This window comes from Periplaneta americana, chromosome 2 (genome assembly GCF_040183065.1).
Source record: "Periplaneta americana isolate PAMFEO1 chromosome 2, P.americana_PAMFEO1_priV1, whole genome shotgun sequence".
In the NCBI taxonomy this organism is placed as follows: Eukaryota; Metazoa; Arthropoda; class Insecta; order Blattodea; family Blattidae; genus Periplaneta; species Periplaneta americana.
Window position 1 is genome coordinate 64817214 of NC_091118.1, and position 13529 is coordinate 64830742.

The 13529-nt window shown below is 37.4% G+C and overlaps 1 long non-coding RNA gene across 1 annotated transcript in view; it reads left to right on the top strand.

Annotated features, from left to right (window-relative positions):
• The first annotated feature begins 599 nt into the window (after nt 1-599).
• LOC138695272 (uncharacterized) overlaps nt 600-13529 on the top strand; it is a 166369-nt gene continuing 153439 nt past the window's right edge. Inside the window, exon 1 of the long non-coding RNA XR_011331109.1 lies at nt 600-774. This is a non-coding gene — a long non-coding RNA (uncharacterized lncRNA). The remainder of the gene's footprint in view (nt 775-13529) is intronic.

Below are 13529 nucleotides of genomic sequence, written 5' to 3' on the forward strand. Positions count from 1 at the left end.
CGTAGTAACTCGGTCAGGGTTTCAATTCGATTTGTCAAAGGCCTGTATACTGAAAACAAAAATACAATAAAATAAAAACAATACAATTGTGGAAAAAAAATCATTTCTTTTGCTGGAATAAAACCCGCGGCCTTTGAGCTTATAGCTGGGCTACGCGATCATTTGAACTAAAGCCGCGAGACTCTCGTAGAAGCGGGGAACAACCAAAAAACCTTGCGGCTGTTAATTCGCTTGCTTTTAACGGTCCGAACAGAGAGATGCTTTACCATGAATGGCCTTGGCTTCACGTCTGATTTAGCCCCGGCCTTTATTTAGTCCCACATCGGTTCCTTACAAATGCTAATGTTTTGACAGCCTTTCAATGCAACCACACGCACAATTACACAAAGCAGAAAGGTCTACAATACATTTAAGCTCCCTCGTTTACAGACCGGTGCGAAAAATACACGCAAAAATATTTTGTCGAGCAGTAGGTGCATATACTCATTTATTACGGAAGCAAATTTACACCAGATTGTAGTATTTTTAACCCATTCTTATCATCCAATTAAGCCAATTGTGTATTTTTATTCAGATATGTGGATACAGCCCGGCGATTGGTTGTAGGATGTCCCGCGTCACTAGCCTGACCAATAGATGTGCACAAGATGAAAGACATCATCTGCGTGGCCCTGGTCCAGGCAGTAGCGAGACGAACTGCGAGTGTTCAGGTTGTGGTTAGCTGTGTGTTCGGTATCTAGGCGGCAGCACGTGTTTCGTTTGACAAGAAGCTCCGTAAGTTACATCACATGTACATTATCTTGTGTTTCTATCAGAAGTAATAAATAAATGTCCGTTTTTTTACAGTTGACGTCTCGCCTGAGTTAGTAAGGAACCAATCTACATAAATTAAGAGTGTTTAACCGTGTTCTGAATTAGATTTTATTCTGTCCTTATCCAGGGGTTTGACTAGGTTAGGTTGTCAACATTATCCTTGAATTAATGTTGTTACGAGAAGAGGGTTTCCAGTGTATTCTCTTCGATAAACTCCATTCGGTATTCGGAATGCTTATTTTTAAGTTGTCACTGCGCTCACACAAATTAAACGTGTTTTATTTAGTAACTAACCTGTTCTTAGATTTGTCATGAATATGTAAACAAGTGAAGGCGGGGCTTCTTTAGAAAATTTTTTGTTTCAGTATTTGTTTAACAGAGATCTTCGTAAAAATGTAGATGCTTCATCTCTAAGGCAGTGAATCATAAATTACAGTTGTATCAACAAGCCAAACTTGTATTTTCTATAGTTTGTTTGGCAGTGGATTAGCCATTATGTAAATGTGGTTCACACAGATTTCGTGCTTTTGATATGGAAATTAAGCGTGAATTGTTACTAGCTATCGTGTTTTATGTTTTGATATATGTGCAGCAAAGAATTCACAATTTATATGACAGGTCATCCTGCCGTGAGCGTTAAAAATTAAAAATCTGTGATATCGATACAAACAACACAAAAAAGTATACACCTTACATATACGAATCTGTGACAGGTTAGGTTTGATTAGTTTAGGCTTTTATTATGCCTTACATAATACGATCATCTGCATGTTCACAAAAAAATCCTTATAAATTCAATGATTTTCACTTCCGAAATCATCGGAACTATCTCAGAGCTGGTTTCACCCATCAATAGTATATTACGTACCGAGAACTGTGAGACTATCTGGTCGAGAATGCAGTTGGAAATCCGAGGCCCGAGGTTTCCAAGTATTCGAGATCAGATCCGTTTGCGGTTAGTGAATAACATTTTGCAGTACTTGAAAAAATGTAAAAAGTAATAATAAATCAAAATTGCATTTCTAAATTTTGCAATAGGTTCATTAATTCAAGTAACACATGACTTCGTTACTATGTTACTGTCAAACTAGTACTGCTAGTATTTCTGATCTGTCCAAGAATTGTTGCCATGGCAATTAAGAAATGAATTGTAAATTTTACTTTCCCTGCCAAAAATAATTAAAAATAATTAACTTACGTATCAAGTATTGCAAAAAAGTACTTAAATAATTGAAAATCACCTCAAAATTGTAGCACACCACTCTAAAGACGATATGTGATCACAGCGAAAGCTATAAAGTCATTCAACCCGCTTCATGTACCTTCATTTTTATGATGTACCCGACTGACAATTTTCTCAGACATTTTCACACGAAATCATCGTGTAACCCATTGGTATCACCATTAGGCCCTATGTTGCACTACGCGGGAAAGCACTTCTTTTTCGGTCCAGGGTAAATGTTTTTGTGTACCTGTCTACCAAAAAGCGTATATGCAAGGCATAAAAGCCTGAACAAACCGAACCTAACCTGTCACTGATCCTCGATCTTTCGAACATTCGCTTATTAATTTTTTCAGATATACAGGGTGTTAGGGGTATACGTGCCATTATTTTAACTGATGATTGTTCATGTCTTAAGGAAGAAAAAAGTCCTCACAATTTTTTTCTAATTGCAGCATTTAACTAATTATTAAAGTTTACAATCGTAGGCGTTTGGCAACGTTGCTAGATGACACAGTACAGCTCAAGCGGACACAGACATACCGATACAAAACATATGCTCTGTTCTAATGCTGGGGCGGACCGTTGTTTACATAAAACGAACAGCAAATACAAACTTTCGATCTCATTAATAGAACTTTATGGTAAATTTCCATTTCATTTAACAATATTGGCAATATTGGTCCATTTTTTAATTGTACGTCTAAAAAATAAACAATAATGGTTTACTGCAAAAAATCAAACGATTTTTTTTTAAATGCAACATTTTAATCTTTCCCGCTTCCATAAAGCAATAACATTTTTAAAGAAATTTCTGTTTGTGTAATTTTCGAAACGAGGTAAGAGACTCCTAGTTTGTAATAATCGTTGAGAAACCACTACAAAAGTTCGCCGATTAGGTAACTTTCATTTCGGAAAGTATTGACGCTACATCTTCTTGCCTCACTTGAATTACGACGACTTTCTCCATAAATTAATAACATGTGATATTCCTAAACTGTGAATGACATTGTAAGTTGTTTATCGAATACCTGGTACCGAACTGTCATCCGCTCGGCAGTAGACCTATGGACAGGGAGCTTGAACTCAGCTGACTCGTACTTATGTCTGTGCAGAATACTGCCTGCTCAACACGTTGCCACGTCTCTCACGCCAGAATATTAACAAATTTAAGCATGCAATTTTATTTAATTTCACGAAAACGTAATAGAGCACACTAATATGTATTTAAACTAATATTAACTCTTTGCTAGATATACCTAATGATGTAATTGTTTTCGTAATTTTAGTAAAGATATAAGCAGTGTAACGCGAATAAAATAAGAGAAGAAATATTTTTTTCTGGGAAAACTACCAAGTTTTGACTCTATGTTGTATGGACATTTTTTGACCCTGTAGACTGCCCCCGACGACTGTGAAAAGGACGGCACTTATACACCTTACACTCTGTATGTATATTTGTAAAGTCTAGTATATAAGTCACGAAGCTCAATACGTAGTAAATATGCAACCATAGATAGTTGCTAACCACTAGGATCGCTACTATCGTCTCATTAAGACAATGCGAAATAGTACCTGCACAGTCTATTGTTTCTAGTACTCTTAACAACTCAAGTTTCGTGACTGTATATACTAGACTATGGTTATACCATCTCTCAGTTTCATTTCATCATGAAATAACTCAACAGAAATCAGACGTCAGTCCCATGTGTGGTGTGTAGTGAGATCGAAAATTCAGTTAATGTTCCAAGTGAAGGGTTTACAGTGTGTTCATTTCGATCATCAACTTTATTCGGTGTTCAGAATGTGTTTCTTTTTCTAAGTTGTCACTGCGTTCACACAAATTAAACGTGTTTTATTTAGTAACTAACCTGTTCTTAGATGTAAAGGCGGGCTTCAGTATTTGTTTAACAGAGATCTTTTGTAAAAATGCAGATGTTTCATCTGAATCATAAATTAAAGACTTTAGATCATCAGGTCAAACTTGTATTTTGTCTGCTAAGTTTTTCTTGGCAGTCAATTAGCCTTTATGTAAATGTAGTTTATACAGATTTTCTGCTTTTGATATGGAAATTAAGTATGAATTGTTACTAGCTGTCGTGTCTTATATCTTGAAATATGTTGGGGGGGGGGGAGAAGAATTAACAATTTAAGCAACAGGTAATCCAGCCGTGAGTATTGAACATTGCAATTTCATTCGTAGTAATGTAATTGCAGTTTTGAAGATACTGGAAAATTTTAGTTCTTATACTACAAATTAAACTAGGGACAAGGAAAGCTTTTGTTCTTTGCAATATCTGTAAATAAATAAAACAAATGAGTGACACATACTGTACTTTCTAAGTAAAGTTTCGCAGCAATTCAGTTCCTTTATCATGTACGAATATTATTAGAGCCTACAGTTTACAGTTCGTATACATCTACTTAAAGATATACATAAATAAATTTATAGTACAGGTTCTACCAAAAGTTTAAGGACGTCCCGTCAAAAGTGATGTTTCACTCCTGTCCTTACACAGGGACATCATTTTACTTTTACTAACATTTCTAATATTAACCTGGCTATACATTTGGATTAACGATTGAGAACTGGAAACACCGTTTGCTACCCCCTTCCACGACTGGAGTTCGATGATACTGCGTAAAATACAAACAAATCACTTTACTAGGTATAGGAGGAAAGAAAAATATTTAATCCATTTACGTAAACTAGGAAATATCGCGATTTTGAGTTTGATAATTTTCATTAGGTTTTTGTTTAATCAAAATACAGTGCTGTATTAACAATAAGTGTTTTTACTTACGAACTCCATTCGGACGTATTCATTATGCAGTGTATATTATACTGTCTACAGCACATTAGCGTATGGAGAAAGAAGTTAAATTGAAAAATAATCATAATATGAATATTTAAACACATTTTTGAAAACGGTGGCCGTTCATTTCAACACAAGCTTCAGTTCTTTTGTAAATGTTATCGCACTATAGACTATTGTACCTAATTCCCATTAGGCCTACCAGTTTCGTCCTTCTCACTAGTAACTCATGTTGAAATAATTCTGTACCTATTCTATAAAAGAATACCTTACGTCCTGTAAGTTCAATCTTCACTTCTGCCCGATCCGAAAAGATAAAATTGCTCAGACAGCTATCTCCTGTCCGTCCAAGTGGTTTTGTCACAGGGTCGTAGAAAGGGGAGAAATCACGTGACAGTTAATTACTTAACGAGGTCCTTTTATTTAAGTTATTTTAAACAGTTGTATAATATTACGTAGACGTCCAATTCCTAACAGAAATTAATGTTTTCAGAAAAGAGCTAAGACAGCCCAGCCACTAGCCTTTAGAGAGGGGCGAGCAGAAGCGGGTGGGAGAAACCGGGATGCGACGTAGGCGAAGGGACGACAGTATCTGTGCGAAAATATGATTCAATATTGAAAACTCTTTCGTCACTGGAAAATGCGAACATATTTCTGGAACGTACTATAGCCTACTCACTAACTCCGTACTGTTTATTATGACCGTAAGGCGACTTTGACTGCATACGCGGTCTTGGTTCTGTGTGGACGACGGTTGGAAGTTTACTAGTAGAGAGGATGGGAGTGAAGTACATTAAAAAACTCAGGTGTAATAAAAATTGAAGTAAAAATAAAATGATGTCCCTGTACTTATGTGAAAACCTCCAATGTTTAAATAGGGACCAAATATCCGTGAAAAGTGATTTTTTTACCGCATATCCAATCTAGCTTCCAAACTGTGGATTATAGAAAGTGGAACTGAAATAACCTTCCAGATTGAAAAGGGGATAGGGTACATTTAAAGGAATAGAAAACCTATATTACGCTTTGTAATTAAATTCACGGTTAATTAGAAAATTAAGTTGGAAATTTCAGCAGTCTGGCAACATCGCCGCTAACACAATCTTTCTTCTAGTAATAAAGATGTAAGAGGTCAACGAACTCAGGCTGTCTCTGTACGCGAGCCTCCCTCTCTGGCTACTGACGTTGCAATCTGTTCGCAACATTCATTGGCTTGAAGTTAGTGGTTTTTTAAATTAAATTTACACGAAAACGATTCACGCTATTGAAATACGCCAGAGGGATAAATGATTCTTTATTATATTTTCTATCGATATGGGCAAAAGTCACGATCCTACTCGCAATAGTTATTCAATGAGAGGGTGTTAAATATTTGGGAAAAACATTTTTTTTCTGAGAAAACTGTGAACTTTCCACCAATATGGTATTGCACTTTTTTTGTTACATACAACATGAGCTATTCGCTCCGAAAATCTGCTGGGTTATTTTACTTCTACCCTGTATAACAATTTTTCTGTTATGAAACCTAACTTAAAAATTATATTTTTTGTAGGAAAAAAATAATTACTCCAGAATGGGTTTACTTACATTAGATCAGTGAATTTTGGGACAGAGTTAGACATATCTGAAAGGGTTCTTGTGCAATTATTACTTGTTTTTAAAATTGTGACAGCTCCTTCACGCATTGTAATCCACATTTGCCCCCCTTTTTCCTTTAGGAAAATTGTCATTTTCTTGCGTTTGAAGTTCGCGGAAAATTGACCCGGGACCTTCATTGCTACCCTAGATCATATACAGTATACCCAGATTGTTCGGCCTTAGAGGCTTTGACGGTCAGGTTTACTATGATGCCTTCCTCAACCCATTACGAGCAAATGCTGGGTAACTATCGGTGCTGGACCCCGGACCCATTTCACCGGCATTATCACCTTAATTTCATTCAGACGCTAAATAACCTAAGCTCTTGATAAAGCGTCGTAAAATAATCTACTAAAAAAACTATTCTGCCATCTAATTGTTACGTAAGGAGTCACGCCATATTTGAATTGCATTAGCTACTGTACTGCCATCTCGTGTTCGTTTACGGCGGACGGGTGGCGATCCTGGCGGTTGTTTTCTTCAAAGTGCTACCGATTTTAACATAGGGATTAGCTATCTGTTATATATATGATCTGAGCTGCTATTTACATAACAACAGTTGGAGTTGGTAACACTGATCAATCAACTTATTCCTTCCATTTTTAGTAATCAGCTGTGGTGTTTACTACAAGTGTGAGAAGGCACACATTACTGGTCAGTAATTGACGTCATAGCGCGGAAAATGTAGTTGAAAACTGACCCGTTCGCAAATTGTTCGTATGCAAGGAAAATATCAATTTGGGCCGAGCGGATTGGATTATACTCGTCGATGCTTCATCGTTCAAATTGTGTTTTTAAGAATGCTCTTTCATTTTTGTAGGTTATCAAAGTGATTTTACAAAGTGGTACAAAGTGACGGTGCTGTGTTGATCATTTCCCGTGACATGAATGCTAATACATTAGATTTCGCTTTGGTTCTCTCGCGCATAATAAGTTTGCTTCGACAAAGGCTGCTAATCCTATAACAATGGGATGATCTTTACTAGGGGTATATACAGTAGTGACTACGTGGTAAGACCTGAGGACTATCGGATTCAAAAGAAAATTGCAATGAAGGGTAGAAATAGCTCTGTATATAATAATTCTATGAAACTTAGTTGTTTGTAAAATAAAACTGTGTTAATTTGGTACTAAAATGTTTTTTATTGATGGTGGGTACTTGACTATTTGTCATTCATCCATATGTAGCCAGTTATGTACACCAATTTACGGACAGCCGTCCATGGTGCACCATAGGAGGCTGGTCTATGCTACACCCGCGATGAGGTGATGGAGGTTTGTTGGGATGCTACAGGGGAACTGGAGCATCACGAGAAAACTCCTGTTACCTGAACCACGGGCTTGTCCAACACAAGTTATAAATCGGGAGTACACCGGGAATCGAACCCGAAGCGCTCTAGCCACTAGACCACCGTGATGGGTGCTAAAATGTTATATTACATATGGATCAATTCTGTACAAATTAACCAGCAATAATACGAACGAAATTCGTCGAATAGTTCAGGATAAATAGCTGTACAGTACACTGACAGACAGACAGGCAGACGGTACGTCCGAAACCACTGTTGGGCATCAGGAAAGCTGGAAATATTTCCGCGAAAATCTCTAAATCAATTTCTTGAGGCATCCTTACACTTCCGGAAATAAACATTTCTAAAAATAGAATAGTAAATAAAATGTCATCTTGAAATAAAACTACTATTACGCAGCAGTAAAAATACAAGCCGAACAAGAGGAAGACACGGAGAACAAACGGGAAGTAATAGAATAAGGGAAGACATAGAGATCAAGGAAAAATAGAAGGAGAACAAGGGAAAGATGACAGAATACTCAAGACAATGAAAATGAGGGAAAGACAATGAGAGTGGAGGCAAGATAATGAGAACGAGAGTAAGACAATGAAAACGAGGACAAGACAATGAGAACGAGGGCAAGATAATGGGAACGAGGACAAGACAATGAAACGAGAGTAAGACAATGAAAACGAGGACAAGACAATGAGAACGAGGACAAGACAATGAGAACGAGAGTAAGACAATGAGAACGAGGACAAGACAATGAGAACGAGGGCAAGATAATGAGAACGAGAGTAAGACAATGAGAACGAGGACAAGACAATGAAAACGAGGACAAGACAATGAGAACGAGGGCAAGATAATGAGAACGAGGACAAGACAATGAGAACGAGAGTAAGACAATGAAAACGAGGACAAGATAATGAGAACGAGAACAAGACAATGAGAACGAGAGTAAGACAATGAGAACGAGGACAAGACAATGAGAACGAGGGCAAGATAATGAGAACGAGGACAAGACAATGAGAACGAGGACAAGGCAATGAGAACGAGGACAAGGCAATGAGAACGAGAGTAAGGCAATGAGAACGAGGGCAAGATGAGACGAGAGTAAGACAATGAGAACGAGGGCAAGACAATGAGAATGAGGGTAAGACAATGAGAATGAGAGTAATACAATGAGAATGAGGGCAAGATAATGAGAACGAGTTCATATATGAACCCAGCATCGTGTTGAATTTTGGGAGCTAGAATGAACAGCAAAATTCGATTTTGTAAACCAGCTATAACGGCTGACCACGCGTCACCGCTTTACTGTTTGGTTGATCATTCACCTCGTGAGAGGCATGTGGATGTGAGGCCGGCAGTTAGTCTTTCTTAGCTCTCTATGGGCTATTGCACCACGGATTATTATTATTATTATGGTGATGTAATGGTTACCGTTCTCACCTTTCATTCGGGAGATCAAGGTTCAATGTCAGTGGCCGATTATCCTGACTTGGGTATTTCGTGGTTTTCTCCAGTCGAATATTATGATAGTAGGTCCTACCAATTTCAAGGGCCACGACCCGACTCCTTTCCAGTCCTTATTAACTGTGTATCATCACTTCTAATCTATCATCTACCCGCGATAGGCCTGTCACATGTTATGACGGGAAAGCGTATTCGGCAAAACTGTGCCCGGTGGTTACGATGGTAATTCACTGTAATAATATCTATGGAAAACGCCGTCAAAAATGTATTATTATTATTATTATTATTATTATTATTATTATTATTATTATTAAGAGAGACTGTTGTACCTTTAAACACTTTTCACATTTTATTTTTTTTTAATTTTGGGAAATGAAAAATTTTAAATGAAAAAATGCTTGAAATAATTGCTGAAGATTCCTTTACAACTTCCTGTATATATATTCCTGTTTTATAGATCTATTAAGGATGGAAAAAAAAAAAATAAAATGAACATATATATATATATATATATATATATATATATATATATATATATATATATTGTTTTCAAAGGTACAACAGGTTCATGTACCTTGGGACATACCCTCTTGTAAGTTTCAACAAATGAAATACGCCTATAGGTGGGAATGTAAGCTGTAAAAACTAACAATCATACTTAAAATGTACCTATTTGAAATCATAAACAAGAGCAGGCCTTTCTGATTGAGATTTTATTTCCTGGAGGAGCTATAACTGTTTCAACAGCTTTCTTCAAGGCATCCGTATCAATTGGGGGCCTCTTAACTCTAGACTTATTTCGTGACATGATCTTGAAATAAAAGAAAAACAAAACCCAATAGTATCGTGTACCTTGGAACATGTTCCATGGTACAAGATGTTTTGTGTTCGAAGGTACAAGAGGGTAGGCCTACACTTTTAAACAAATATGGCTCCCAAAACTAATATATGAATAAATCATGGAAATTAAAATATGTTATTACTCACCAGATAGGGAACACACCGTACTTGAAAGATATTAACAAATACAATCTGATTTTGTGTTAGAAAACATATGTCAATGAACGAAATGTTTACTTTTGGTATTAGAAAACTTCTTTTGTCTACATAACTCACACTTTGCAGTAAATCAAACCGAAATTACGACCAGAGCTACTTAACGGCTTTCTTACAATCTTCTTCAGTTTGAGTCCTCTAGGTAGTAGCAAGAATTAAAAAACAAAAAAATTTTAAAGGTACACTATGCTAAAGGTACTATTATTATTATTGTTATTATTATTATTATTATTATTATTATTATTATTATTATTATATTATATATTAATGTGGTTTTGGGAGTGTAAACGGAGCACCACCAGCTCAGTGATTCCTCTCTGTTGTTTGTCAGAGAGGAATGAAGTTGTTCATGATCCTACGTGTGACGTTATTCAGTGCCAGATCACAATAATCATGAGTCATTATGCAGTTATGTTTTCATTTCAAACATTGTCATCTCCATACAACTCCTTTGCTTGCACATTCCACTGATTCATTTTTACCCTACCCGAATGTTTCGCCATATGTCATCTATGACGTACTAGATATGGCTTCTGCGACCTCGGAAAGGATTCCATCCAGGCTGCCCGGGTTCGATTCCCAGCCAGACCGTGATGAAATTTGTGGTGGACAAAGCAGATGTTGCAGAGGATTTTCCTCTGAGTACTTCCATTTCCCTGTATTGTTCACCACCACACTTCATCTCCCCTTTATTTAATCTATCATCCGCAATAGTAAAAATAGGCGGGGCGAAGTCTTACTGTAGAGGTAGTACGGGTTTCCTGTGTTGATATAGAAAGGGGTTGGCGCTCCGGGTCCCTAGGGCCAATCAGGCTACTTGTGTGCGGATGGAATCTGGCTGTCAGGAGCTGAGGTAGGATGGCCCACCTGTCAGTGTCGGATGATTACGATCCGCGAAAAGGAACCTAACTCTATCAGGGGCTGAGACAGGGTGACCCACGTGTTAACGTCGGATTAAGAAATATCACTCAGGCCATCTGTCGGACTTAGACAATCATCGCGTATATAGGACCCGCAATGGGCCAAAGCGTGCTTTATTGTACGGACCCGTTCCGGGTCCAGCCCTAGTAAAGCCAGCCAGTACGCCCTCCTTCAGATGTGTCTGCTACTCTGTTTTGTGAAATACAGTATACGGAAGACACCTTTTAAATTATTTATTTAGGACTTGCAATGATGATCATGATGATAATAATAATTACAATAAATTATTATGATTGTGGTGATAAGAAGAAGGTAGACACCATGGTGGGGGCATAGAGGTAGAGTTGCATGCTTTTATGACTACGGCACAGTGAGATTTTGTTGTTAGCAAGATATTACGATTGCCTTTTTCTCTCCGAAAAATACCCGGTATTCAATTTGATAAGAGACTGAATGAACCTCGAGGCCCTTGTAGGAGTTTCTGCAAGGAGAGAAGTCCTGCGAACAACCTTCCAGTCCGTAGTCAGTTGCTCTGCTAACTGTTTACCTGGCCGCCTTAATATACAGAAGTGTTAAAAATATAGTGCATACATTTTATCTTTCCACGCTCGCATGTGGGCAGCTGCTGCTCTCTGCACTGTCGCTTCCACTCTACTTCCCGCGAGTATGGAAAGATGTTATGTATCTAATGCTCTTGATTTAACAATAAAGTCATTCTCCTTCGTGCTTTCCAATATTTCGACGTGATGTCTTGAGCTATTTGAAAATGAAAAAGGTATTGGAAAATAAACATTGGGTACAATGTGTAAAATCGAGAAAGTGAAAATTTTTACTTCAATGCTTTTGATGAAGATTTTTCACCGGAGGCCTTGATCGTTTCAAGTATGCACCCATGACGTCAGTTGAAGTAAAAAGGAGTTATTATTATTATTATTATTATTATTATTATTATTATTATTATTATTAAAATGTTGGACTTTTTTTTAAGTTTCAGTGATAAATTTGAGAAATTTAAGGTCATTTTATAGGTCATTTTTCTATGATTTTTAGGTCATCAACTTCCGAGCCTTATTTATTAGCATGGTATTTCAGATGGTCCCTATCGCCTGAATTCTTAATTACAAACGCAACCACTGCAGCCGCAGAGGTTAATGACATGAATGCTCGTCACCTGTGAAGGGTGGCCGTGCCGCGCTAGGAGGGACATCCCTCGCTGTTACGTAATTGTAGGGTCAGCTGTCTTCATTGACACAGGCTGTGACGTGGTAATTGTGGCGGAGTCTTGCTCCAGCAGCAGACGGCCTCTCTGCACACTGATTGTGTGTCACATACTTGCCGTGTTATTTCTGTCTTCACTTGATTTCATAATCTTCCTTGCATTATTTTCCTCCTGACTGAGTTATGCTTTACTCATGCCCTTCATTACTTTTCTTAATCTTCCTTTCTTCTTCGTTTATTCTTCTGTCTTACATTTCCCTTTACATGTTCCCTTCACAACCATATCTTTAACTCATCTTCTTTGCATAATATTTTATTTTTGCTATTTTCTCGCTGTTTTTTATCTTTATCTTCTTTCGCCTCCACGCTGTTATTGATTTTTATGTCATTTCTCTTTCAATTTTCTAGCCATCTGCTATTATATACCTATATCTACCCTTTTCCTTATTCCCAGTTTGTCTTTTTCAGATTTCTTTCCCTTTTGTCTCTTTTCTTATTATCCTGCTGTTTTGTTTTTTTTCTCTTCCCTCTGTCCCTCTTCTCTCGTTATCTTCACTCAGTCTTATCCATTTTCCTCTTTTTCTTTCTCGTTTCATTCACTTTCTACCCCTTTTATTTCTCTTTCTCTCCTTTTTCCAACTCTCGTCGTCTGTCTTCCGGCCTCTTTCTCTATTTTTTCTTGTCCTATAGTATTCCCTTATCCTCTTATTGAGGTTCTGGCTGATATGCACAGTACAAACTCAGAAACAGAATTTGAGTCACCTGAATTTTCCAGGTTCCAGTTATAACCTACTGCGCATGCTCAAAACAAAATTTGGGCCACCTGAATTTTTCAAGTTCCAGTTACAACTAGAATTCGGAATTTTAGGTGCCAAACGTTAAGAATGACACTGAATATAGATGAATAGATGTGGTACCCGTGAGGAGAGTTTTAAGCCTAGTTCACAAGAGTCCGATATGTAATAATAGACAACAGAGTCACAAGGACTGGGCAAAGGATCTTGTGAACAGTGCGCTAATTTGTAAGTGGTGGTTAAGAGGATTAAAGACCTTTAACGGTACCAAAAGAAAAATACT